Source organism: Lissotriton vulgaris, chromosome 6 (genome assembly GCF_964263255.1).
Source record: "Lissotriton vulgaris chromosome 6, aLisVul1.2, whole genome shotgun sequence".
NCBI lineage: Eukaryota > Metazoa > Chordata > Amphibia > Caudata > Salamandridae > Lissotriton > Lissotriton vulgaris.
In genome coordinates, this window is record NC_141694.1 from 1,285,411,442 (window position 1) to 1,285,424,926 (window position 13,485).

Here is a 13,485-nt window from a genome sequence, read left to right on the forward strand (position 1 = left end):
GGAAGATGGCCACCCTCCCACTGAGATCTTAATATCAATCTTCTCAAATTGAGTTATTCTGCCAAGAATAAAAAACGCATCAGTGCTTGTCAGACCAGACAATACCACGGCAATGCACTACCTGAACAAACAAGGGGGAACAAGGTCTCTCCCGCTCTCTCAGGAAACCCAGCTTATCTGGCACTGGGCGATTCGTTACAAAGTGCATATATCAGCGGAACAGGTCCCAGGAAAACAGAACGTCATAGCAGATTGAAGACAACCTGTCACAAGTGGGAAATGGACCAACGTACCATCGACAACATCTTCTCCCAATGGGGCAAGCCAAATAAAGATCTGTTCGCATCCCCAGTCAACGCGAAATGCCGGTATTTCGCAAGTTGGAGTCACCATCAGGTTTCATGGGGAAATGCCTATTCAATTGCATGGTGCGGCCTGTTTGCTTACGCCTTTTCCCAAAATTGTAAGCCTGGCTCCTGAGTTGCAGGAATTTCAACATTTAAAGATTCTACAGGAGTGTAGACAGGTGCTGGCTAGGGCAAGAGCAGACAGCACTAACAGGACTTACTCGCTCAAATAGAAAAGATTCTGCATGTAGTGTGCATCTTCTAAAGTCAGTTCTCTCCTCTTCACTCATCTCCAGAGGAAGTTTTACCTCATCTCCTTCTCCTGGCTCGCTCTGGCCTAGCTCACACATCAATTAAAGTTTATTTAGTGGCCATCTCCAGTTTTCGCATATCAGCTAATGTTCCGTCTCTATGGTCCTGCAGGCGGGTCAAACAGTTTCTCAAAGGCCTGTTTAGGATGTTCCCTCCAATAAAGGTATCTCCTCCTACATGGCAGCTGGATACAGTGCTGAGTCTATTAATGAAACATCATTTTGAACCTATTCACAAGACTGATATGAAGGTCCTTTCCTGGAAGGTGGCTCTCCCCCTAGCTCTACTTCAGCAAGAAGGGTTAGTGAACTGCAGGCGTTTACTACCCAAGAACCTTTCTTACAATTCAAACATGACATGGTTATTCGCCCTAAGTTCATCCCCAAGGTTTCTTCGGACTTTCACCTTAATGAGCCAATAGTTTTAAAATCATTCTTTCCAAACCCGCAGACTTCAGCGGAGCTTGATCTGCATTCTCTAGTTGTTAAACAGTGCCTAAAATTCTACTTGAACAGGACAAAATCATTTTGCTAGTTAAATCAGCTTCGGAATTGCGACGGCAGGCACAGCGACTGCGACACCCTCCAACCTCGTTGCGAGATTCTCCTGATGCGGTGCAGTGCGACAACTACAACGGCGACACCCTCCTTCGGAGTTGCGACGGCGACACGCTTCCTTTTAGTTGCGGCACGCTTCTCTCCGATGCGGTGCAGTGCGACAGTTCCAGCGGCGGCACCCTCCTTTCTCCGGAGTTGCCATGGCAGGCACAGCGACAGCGAAACACTTCTTCTCGTTGAGTCGTGATTCCAGCTCCTTGCGACACGAAGTTCCTCAGAAGGTCCAAAACAGCGGCAGACACTTCCAAAGAACTATGGGGAGCTGGGGAGTGAAGTCTGTTGTCCCTGAGACTTCGGCAGGAGGCAAGCTCTTTTCCAAGCCCTTGGAGATCCTTCACAAGTTAAAAGCAAAGTACACAAAGTTCCTTTCTCCTTCCTTTGGCAATAAGGCAACCACTGCAGGGCCCCCAAGCAGCACTTCAGCTTGGGAATAGTCTCTCCTCAGTTTCTTCACGTTCCTCTCCTCAGTAAAGGTTTCTTCTTGTAGTCCAAAGTGATCTAATTTCTTGGCATCAGGGTCCCAATATTTATACCCCGAAATCCTTTGTTCTCTGAGGGGAGAGGGGCCTTTGCCCAGTCGAAACCAGTTCCGAAGCACTCTGTTTATCAGACTTCTCCTTTCCTTTCACAGTGCAGGGCAGGCACATCAGATGCCCCACAGGAGGTGGAACCAGCATTGTGGAAGGCAGGTACAATCCTGGAGCACTTTGTTTACAGGACTCCTCTTCTTTCAGTGTGCAGGGCAGAGACATCAGCCGCTCCCCAGGGGGTGGAGCCAGCATTGTGGAAGGCAGGCACAGCCCTATTCAAGGTTCAGGGGCAACTCCTCTCTCCCATCTAGATGCAGATCTCTCCGTTTCACCACTGGGTGACTCAGCCTGTCTCCTGGAATTCCCCAGCCCTGTCACTCACAAAACCAGACATAGGAATACACAACCTAGCAGAGACAGGTTTGAATGGTTAGACAAGCAAATACCTACTTTCTAAAAGTGGTATTTCTAAACACAGAAATTTAAAATAAACTTTACTAAAAGATGTATTTTATTATTCTGAGTTCAGGCATACTTAACTCGAATTTCTACCATGTTCTCTGAGACAGTTAGGATTATAAAATGTAATAACTCTAACAGCCCATTCTGACCTATGGAGAACAGGTAGCCTTGCAATTGTGAAAAACGAAAATGGCTGTAATTCACTATTAGGACATACCACAAACATCAGGGCTTGTCCTGACTTATACTTACAATGCACCCTGCCCTTTGACCTACAATAGGGGTGACTGATATTAAGAAAAGGGAAGGTTTAGGGACTGGGAAATGGGTGCACTTGCCCAGTCAGCCTGACAGTACCAGACTTCACGCAGGCTCTGCAATGACAGACCTTAGACACATTCTACAAGGCTGCTTCTGTGGGTGGCACAACCAGTGCTACAGGCCCACCAGCAGCATTTGGATTACACGCCCTGGCACACTCAGTGCACTAGACTAGGGTCTGACAAGTAAACCAAAATAGCCAAACATGGAATCACTAATCCATACATCAATTTACAATAGGGAGCACTTGCACTGTGGCACTTAATAGCAGTGGCACAGTGCCCAAAGCATACAACACCAGCAAAAATACATGAGGCAACAGCAAAAATGGGAGGGAGACCCACGCCAATGGTGCCAGGTCTAACAATAGGCATTCACTATATCAGAACAGGAAATCGAAGGGCAAGCTTCCTCCGGGTTAGTCCACAGGCTCGGTTTGCCCAGCCTGCTGCATGCCTATTTTACATGAATGAACCAGGGGATTTTTGCCATGCTAGGAATACTCAATATCTCCTTCCATTCCGTTCTGTAGACAGTCAACTCGGGTGTCACCCATAATCTGCGCCTGAATGTGAGTGTTTTCAATCCTATTTCCTCCCCAATAAGTCTGATCCCCAGATCTAGCTGGAGTGGGATGAGAGGAGTGCTGAAAGGGAGCCCCAAAATTTGCCTCATAAAGCTGTTTTCTACTGTACTTAGATCTTGACAGCAGCAAAGCCCCCATAATTTTGTCCCGTATAGTGTCGCGCCTCTGGCTTGCGTCTTGTAAGGCAGGTTTGAAGGAAGAATTTCTCAATAATTTAATGATTCTGCCCAATGTCTGCACTAACTTTAAAGTTTCGATTTGGCAATTTGTGGGCCCCACTCCATATTTACTGTCAGCCTGACTCTTAGATATTCAAATACTGTCACCCTGTCAAGTCTGGTGCCATCTAAATTGGGGTTGGAGCAAAGTTTTTTAGGTGGATTAAAAACCATAAACTTGTATTTTAGAGTATTTATCTCCAATCCCTGTTTATTACAAAATGTGGCAAAACCGTCAAAAATCCTTTGAATGACCATAGATATTTCGGTTTCTCTCTATCTGTACGCACTTGTGCTTGGAAAATCTGAGGGACTGGAGCTTCCCCCAGGAAGGTTCTACAGGGTGGGGTCTACTGATGGCTGGCTCTAAGTTTAGTCATTTTTTACGAAAGGACAGGGATAAGTTACAACATTTTAAGGCCTTATGTTCTATGTCTAATAGCACATTACGTTTAATATTACTGTTAATAATACCTGGGGCTCCCATCTCAGCGATGGAGAATTATTCAAGCCTGTGAATCTATGAAAGATTCCAATACTGGAGACCTACAGTTTTAGGTAAGTAACTTGTTTCTTACGTTGCCCTGGAGGCATCGACCGACCAGCATTATTGATGCCAAAACTGCCAACCAGACTGCCACTGAGATCATTTGTAAAGAAACCTTCCACTGTGAGGTCATTCACAGCGAGGAAGAAACTGCTCTAGCTCCAGGATTGCACATATTAAACACAATAATTAATTGATTAATTCAGTGCTTTGTGGGAAAAATCCATACCAGACCCCAAACACACCCTTCCAGATCCCCAAAAAGATGAGGCTCACTTTTGAGGAGGAACGCTCCTCTGAGGCTCCACATCCTCCTATTCAAAAAAAGTTTGGGGACAGTGACATCAGTCCACCACCACTAACCTGTGCAACTAGTGTTGTATTTCTATCTAGGACCCTAATTCGATATTCCCGATTCATGCCCTTATGTGGTTATAATTATTAATATCCTTATAAAGGCATAAGAATCATATCCATATTCAGTCATAGCCCATGCAGTCCAAAGCACAGTACTGCTACACCCATCGACTCCTACAAAGCACAACGCGTTCTTTAAACAAACCAAGCCTCCAGCAGCCCGGGAAATCCCCCCCCTGCTTTTGTTTTGATTTGAACAAGAACTCCTGGAGTCCAGAAAGAACTGTTCGTTCTTAGTGACTTCTTATGTCCAACCTTACGTCAAACCCGGCACCTTTCAGGTATAAATATACGAACAGTTGCCTTAAGCAAACACACGGTGGTTTGGAGCAGAGCGGCTATCTACTTGCCCGATAGCCCACAGAAGCCGCCCCTCCCGTTTGATGCACTGAAAGTATTAGGCTTAGGTCAGGTACACCGGGGTAGGCGTAGTTAGAAGCACCAGTTGAGTACGTTAGTACGTTAGTCAATGTTTTTATGTATATGTATATATTTTATCCGTTTTAAAGTATCATATGGCTAAGAAACCATATCAATGCTTTTACAGTATTATTTCATAATACTACGTTTACTGTACGCACTTTACTTTATGATAAGTATTGCAATTATGGCAATTCATTTCTCTTGCATGAGAAAGAAGACTGCTCAATAAATACCACCTTTTATTGAAAACGCCCGTCTCTATTTCTCTGCACTTTGGTGAAACTATGTATGCACGGTTGACTGAGTGAAATAGCTGCCTATTTTCACACGACTCTAGAGATGCACTCTTTTCTGAGGGAGCAAAGTTGTCATGTTTGTATGGTTGTCGGAAGCTAATCCCTTCTTGTCTAAATCCGGAGAGTTAACTCTTTCCTGAACATTCGAGAAAGTTTCTAGTGACCTCTGAGCTAGCTGGCAAAACTAATTAAGTCTAATATAGTCAGTAGAGACCTAGTCGACCTCAGTCCTACGTCTACACTGCTGTTTATATTATTCCAATGCGCAGAGCCTATTGGGAATATAGGAACTACACTACATGGCGCCCAACGTTTGGTAAGGCGATAATCTAACGCAAGACACTAGAGTAACTCAGTCGTGCTTTTTCACACAGAACCCTTTTCCCGTAAAAACTCCAAAAGACGTCTGGAGTGGGTGAAAGGTTAATATCTGCCGGAACTTAGTAGGAAGAGATTCCTTCTTTTTTTGTTTTTGGTTTAGTCAACGTTGAAGGATACAGTGTTCCAAAATATTGTGCACCTAATCTTTGTTTCCTTGAAACTTGATCTGCAACAAAACTTTCTGTCAGTAAAATGGGAGAAAGTGAAGAAGAAAGGGAAAGAGCTAGAATAGCAGCTCAACTCATAGAGGTTGACACAACCATCCAAGAAAATGACCCGAGTGCTATACTCATTCCGGTCACCGTAAGGAGAACTATAACTTTTAAACTTATAGAAAATGGACTGACCTCACGAGGTGGTACAGTCATATTCGTGGTAGATGCACATGAATATCGGCAGACAGAGGTATTCTATTCATGGATACACTTTCCAGCAGCAAACGCTGTAACAAAAGAATTCCACTATTACAAAATAGAGTAACCTCAGGATATATACACTCCTTTCGAGGACGTTGAAATCCCACTAAATTACCAAGAGCACCTGCTCTGGTTTAATGGCGCCCTAAAACATCAAAATCACATCACCAGGCACGGTCCACTAGGTAGACCAGGAGCAACATGGCTGGTTCTAGCCAGCTACACATCACATCCAGACATTGATAAAATGTCAGACCGGGAGCTTTTAGCTCAGCTAAAACTATTAATTAAAATACATAGAAAATTGGTCCAATATGTCATGCGGACTTCAACAGTCCAACCCACGATTAATATTCCACAGCTGACCTCTCATCAGGGGAACACAAACAAAATTACACCACAGAACATACAATCATGTCTTGGTAAAGTACCCACAAAACGGGAACAAATTCCATTCTGGTTAGCACAAAAAATTACTCAAATAGAGGCAGTATTTCCAGATACTACTACTACTGAGAAACTCAGAATTCTGACTATCTGTCTTCCAATGGGGATCGAACCACATGTGAAGACTGTGACACTTGGGGCATGGTCTTTGCTTCCAAATACACAAAAACACATGGTGTTCCTTCTATGGCGGTTATACCAGATGTACTAAGACAGATTCAAAATGAATACGGTCCAGAACCTGCTTTAACTCTGGGTATGAAATTACCGAAAGACTTCAAGCAGGTCTCGGATATATTATTAGCCAACATAAAAGGAGAAGCCGCATCTGTGGCGATCCGCCAGAAATTGAAGGAAACGGATATAGCAGACCAACCATTTGAACTTGCCAGAATCATAGAAAAATCGTATGAAGAACTAGGAAGAGATAGTTTGGGTAGGAAACCAGTAAAACCCCAACTAACTGAAAAACCTGAAAAAACCTTTATTAAAAATAATCTGAATACTCCACAAAGAAGTTGGGATGGTAATAAACAGTCCACTCCCAGGGAAAAATGATTCCAGTCCAGAGGAAGGTCTCCTCAACGGAGAGAAAATTCTCCAGACCGAGGAAACAAGTCTCCCCAAAGGGAGCCCTCTGAGAAAAGATACAACCTTAGAAATAGGGATCATTTGAAAAAACCTGATAGATATCAAGATGTTGATACACGTCCCTCTCGATCTTTTCAGACTTCCTCACAGAAATCGGGAAGAAGAGGAGGGTCAGAACACAGAGAAGAGCACGTCAAGTCCAAAGACAAGGAACCTGCTCATCAAAGTAAAAAATTACAATATCCAAGAAAGAAGGTAGCTAGTATTAAAATTAAAAATGCAGAGGATACTGAGGACACAACTGAAAAACAGAGAGTGGGCCCAGACAATTCTAGACAGCGCAGCAGAAGTGACCATAGCTCTCAAGATCCTGATGAATCTTCTGGAGACAGTGGACACGAATGAATACATTCAGGTGGAAACTGCAGACACGCGAGTTAGCGCGTCCCATAAACTATATGAAATAACATTACGTATAGAGGGAGATAAAACTAGGAAAATAAAAGGTCTCTTTTGGGAGAATCTATCTAAAGGCTATGACATCCTGTTAGCTGAAAAAGACTGGCCACCAGAGTTTGTCAGGGAGTGCCCTCATGGCGAAGAAATGATTAGGCCTGCCTTCTCAAATCATATTCCGATTCATAAAAAATACACATTGGCAAGAAAATGGGCAGTGGCCCAAGCTCCCGCATTATATAAAAATCATGTAGGATGGGATGAGGATTTGCCTCACCACAAAATCCAGTTAAAAAATCAGCCCACTGCACAAAGGCAGTACCCAGGTAAACAAGAAGCAAAAAAGCAAGTCAGGGAGATCTTAGACCAACTTGAATATCAAGGGGTGATTGAAACTTGCACCTCACAAATGAACAATCCTTTGTTTCCTGTCTCCAAGCCAGACGATTCATATTGTCTAGTTTTGGACTACAGACACCTTAACTCCTGTTGTAAAACATTTGCAGTACAAAACTCACATAGTGCAACACTAATGAATAACGTGCGCAAAAAATATAAAACGTCATTGGACATCTCTAATGGATTCTTTTGTCAAAACATTGCACCTGAAAGCAGGTATTTGACCGCTTTCTCAACAATGGGGTCACAAAAACACGTCTGTCGACTCCCACAGGGATTCAAGAATAGCCCAGGATTATTCTCAGCAAGGGTAACAGAGTTACTACAAATATATGATGATGAGGCATTATCCTATGTTGATGACATATATCTCACAGATGATGACCTGGAGACTCGCTTAAAAAGAGTGAACACCATAATACTTGGGTTTGCATCAGAGGGTTACAAATTCAACAAATTGCCCATCTAACTGTCCTGTTTTTGAGGATATGAATTATCAAGTGAAGGCAAGAGCCTAGCTGACAATTTCTTCGAGAAATGTGCTGTACTCCAAGCACCAAAAACGCTGAAGAATTTACAATCAATACTACGTTTCCTGAATTTCGGAAGAACATACATTCTAAATTATGCAGAGAGGGTTAAACTTCTCTATGAATTGATAAAACCAGATTTCAAACCAATCAATTGGACTCAGAAACACACAGATTTTGAGATCATTGCAAACAGACATGTTAGCTTAAACAAAATTACAAACTCGCGAAAACCTACGCAATCTTGTAATTCGAGTCATCCCAGGAAGATGCGGATTCACATACCTGACCTCTAATGAGGGAGAAACGGTACCTATAGCTTACAAATCACATTTGTACACTCAAGCTGAAATGAAAGTCAGTTCTACTGAAACAATTCTGACTGCGGTTCAAACTGCTGTAGCAAAAGAAAGAGCCCTAGCCCAAGGCAAGAGAATAACTGTTTATACAGCAGAATCAGCCCTTGAGGCATTAACAAGTCCACGCAATCTGTATACAGTGGCATTAGATCCTAAATGGATACAATGGGAAAATTCTCTTGCTACAGAAGACGTGAAATACTATTTTGACCCGAAACTGACAAAACTAGATGATCTAGAATATGAACAAGAATATCCTCTGCCAATCGAAATTCTGCCTCTGGAACAATATACATGCGTAATATATATGGACAGATTCGCACAACACTACAATGTAGATAAAAAAATCCTACAAGGCAGCGTGCGCGATTGTTAAAGGTCGCTGGCGCTCTGGTCAATTCAAACCGATGATTACCAAAACTGAATCACTCAGAAACTGTTCAGCTCAGCGAGCTGAAATAAGATCTTTAAAGATGGCGCTTGAAAATGGCGATCGCGAATTCCCCACACTGATAGTGTGTGATTCGCATTTCTGCATCAAGTCATACAACAGTGACATGCAGACATGGAGTAAAAACGGTTACAAAGATGACACAGGTGCCACAAAAAAGCATAAAACGCTTTGGGAACAAGTAGTTCTTTTAAAGAAAGAACTACAGAAGACTCATGTGATACACTCACTGAGTCATCAACGTGATGGCGTTCACGTTGCAGGGAATTTATTGGCTAACACAGCCACAGCGGAAGCGGTTCAACCGGCTTCCGTATCCACTAAAAAGCGTTCAGAAAAACATAGATGGGGAAACCATGCTAGCAGTAAAAGCCTCATTAAAAGGCGATTATGCAGCATTACCTCTCAACTATCCACTCAGTAATACATACATAATTGATGCAAACTCCGTTCCTTTTGCTCAAATCCCTGGAGTGGGGGATAGAGTAATTCCAAACACGAACCGGAGAGTTTTCTTAATTGAAAGCGCACACATGGGACTGGGTCCTAGGCACCAACAGATCTTGAAATCTCTAATAGAATTACAATCAGAGTACTGGTGGCTGGGAATGAGCGTGCAAATTTACAAATTTGCAATGGATTGTCCAGCCTGCAACAGAGATCGCAGTTGTGAACCGGACCAGACTATTGCCAGGACATCTTTGTTAGAAAGCATCAGGCTATCTATACGCAGAAATCCAACCGGAGAAATGCGTCCCCATAAATATTAAGACAAAATTAACTTAAAAATGTAGACCAGCAACACCCGGCTGACGCCAGAACTGTTATAAAAAGATGTGCGAGTCTTTATCGGCACATACGCAATTGGCATGCTACATTCTGATCAGGGTCCTGCGTTTAGCTCTCGAGCTTACAAAGAGGCCATGAACAGCATGGGCATTGCATTGCGGTACTCTTCTCCCTTCCGTCCTGAGGGAAATGCGGTAGTGGGAAGAAAAAACCGGGACATAAAGCAATATATAACGGCGAGGGTATTAGGTTCGTGTGATGGGTGGGTCAGACATTTAACAAGTGTCCAACGTAGTCTTAATAATCTGCCAAGAAATTCTCTAAAAGGTCTCACTCCATACGAACTATTGTTCGGTACTAAAATGCACACTCAGGATCTTGATTGTCACACTTCAGTGGTAGAAGAAAAATCCTTTGATATCAAAGATCGTTTGGCTGTTTTACAGGATTTAAATGAAACAAGGAAAAGCATGAGTATCAAAGTTGAAACATCAGCCGACAGCCACTGAAGAAAAACCACCTGTCCCAGCAAGACCTGTCTGGATTCCAAAGATTGGGGATCTGGTCAGATAGAAGATCGCGGTGAAGAAGGAATTTGGGCCTTCTTACAGAAAAGCAGTACCTGTCTTGGCAGTCAGCGGAACAAGATCAGTTGTACTACCGCCCCTTGCTGGTAAAAAGGAGAACAGAGTTGTATCCATCGACCTGGTAAAACCACAATCATGTGGCCAATAATAAGTAGTAGGCCCAGTGGACTCCCAAGAAATAGCAGAATACCAAAATTTGCTACAATCCAAGAGGCTCAAACTGAGAGACTAATCACATTTGATAAATCTGCAGTGAATAAAAAAAGACTATGCAATAATGCCATGGAACTTGTGCCTCTTGAAACCCAAATTGCAACAGTTTGTCAAGAAACACCAGTCTACAATGATATAGCCTCTGACTATGCTAATGAAACAAAGAAAAATGCAAAAGCAAATGAAAATCCGGAAATAATTCCAACAATTGACAGAACTGCATCTGGCTACTTCATCAACTTCGACTTTTCTGAAGATCCAAGCGAGCATGAAGAAACGCCTGCAACAAAAACTTTCAATGACAAAGTAATTGAACTTTTTCACCAACTAAAAGAAACATCTGATTTCACCATGGATTGAATTTTGGATTGTGTTAGGTGTACTTACTCTCCTGCTTTGGCTCATCATGGTTCTATGATTGGGAAAATTCATTGATGGAAAATATAGTACAATGGACACAGCAAGTCAGAGCATCAACTTGGTCCTAAAGCCTCACACATCCTCCCATATTGAGAAAAGAGAACTGTCATCAGTAAACATCTCAGCCAATCCAATACCCGGTGGGGTAGCATGGGAAAGAACTGATTATGACATTTTTGGCCCGGTTGAGCTCTTGAAATATTCACACCAGTTCAAGGTTTCATTAAGTGACTTTGTGACACCAAGTACCTTCTCTGATGACTGGGACTTTGAAAACATTAATAATATGTCAGATTTAGTAATGTCAGCAAAATTTACAGAACATGATTACTTACATGGTTCATCAAATTATGAAGAGTTATACTGTTATAATCATTTTGGTGATCACTATTTGCATAAAACTGCTCAGCCTAGAAATGTTTTATCTTATAACCAATGGGAACACTGTCCAACTCCGCCAAAAGGCAGCTCGAAAACATTTTATGAGAAATTCCAGTACTTCTCAGGGTTTAACAACAGTGATCCAGAAATGTTTTATTTTAAAATGTTAATTAGGACAGGAATGAAAACAATGTTGACAAATACTAAATTGTTTTATTCTGAAATATTTTATGACAAAATGTCTACATTTGGTTTCGAATTTTGGAAAAACAACATTGAAACAAAAACGAAAAGGGGTACCAAATATTGGCAAGTACAAGGCCTAGAAGCATTATTTAGGGCCTGCATGATCTTCTTGAATGACACAATTCAACAAACTACTTGTCTTGGCCTAGCTAAGATAAAAGACTTAAATACACTGTCTATTCCGAAACCCATAACTGATAGTGATAGCACTACAGATGTGGAGATAGACGTATCCCATATTTTACACCAAAACAGAACACATCCTGATTGGAAAAAGTGGTTGATCTGGCCAACAGACACAAATAACTGTCAAGATAGATTCCTGAACAAAACACAGGGGTTCAAAATGACCAGGCCAGACACAAGATACTCCCAGAGACAACATCCAGGGATAGTTACAACATACAGTGAAGGGAAACTATGCCTTGAGTGGCTACACTGGCTGAAATTAAGCAATACTTGACTTTACTTAAAGACGGTGCTGACTTGCGTGATTTCATACTGGGACCGCGCAAACAGCGTCAAAAACGTTTCATAGCGGCTGGTATATACGCTGTGTACAACAAAGCTTGGAAAGTAAATTGAAACAGCAGAAAAAATACGAGAAATTGATCGTATAAATTTGGAAAAATCACTTTCTGTAGTGGGCAATAGGTTAACGACTCTGTCCTCCAGAATATATTCACTGGACAGCATTGTATCATCTGCTATTGATATAATAGAGCAGGACTTACTAATGTTACAACATGGTCAGTCCCAATTACGCTTCGATTGTACAGCTTGGTTGGACGTTGCCAAATCTGCATTCAGGCTACGTACCATGGCGTTTAATCAACACAATGTCATTATTCGGTATCTTTAATCTTACTGATAAACAAATCAGTTTGACACAAAAAGGAGAAGACTATACGATTCTGAGCATTGAAAAACTTGAGAGATTACCATTGACAATGTCAGAGAGACCTGTCATTGAATGGATAATACACGGAACAATTACAATTCCGATAACAACTTTCCAGTTTAAATACTGCAAAGAGTATATACCTGCGGGCCAGTATGAAAAGTTGGGTAAAGAATACATCAAATCAACATGGGGTTTACCTTATACACACAGATGTTATAGTGAAGGGAAAAAGGAGGTATTCCTTAGTGGTAACAATTGTAAAAAATCACTAAGCGGTACACTTCTGTGTCAAGGTATTAACTTGCATGGAGCCTGCGAAGGGTCTTCAAATAACCTTTCATGTCACCTGCATGGACCGCCAGCAAAACAAATAGACATTTTTTACACAACTCTCTAACGGCAGTTACGTTTTAATAAGTGACCACAGCTGTTGTGGAATGGTGCCAGGGAAAGCCTATCTCGTGACCGTAACTTCCAGGGTCGTTTGCTGTATGCAAGTATTGTATCCACACAGCAATCCAGATATGGGGGCTGTGTTATGGCCTTCCTTGAATATCTCTTCTATTCGAATTGATACTTTAAGCAGAATGAAATCTATTCTTTTACAGACAAGTGTGCCTTTAACGTCATCCAAAGAAACGTATGATCTGCAAGTGGCAAGGACATCGGCAGAGATACATTCCCTTTTATCGACAAATTGCCTCGTGCATTTCATAGAAATGTTAAGCCAAATCTTAAATATGTCTGATACCAGTGGCATCGCACATGTATTTAAGACAGTTTTTTCGGGACTGTTAGCACCCTTTGAAACAGTTCTGGGCATCTTCCCGAATTTTGTC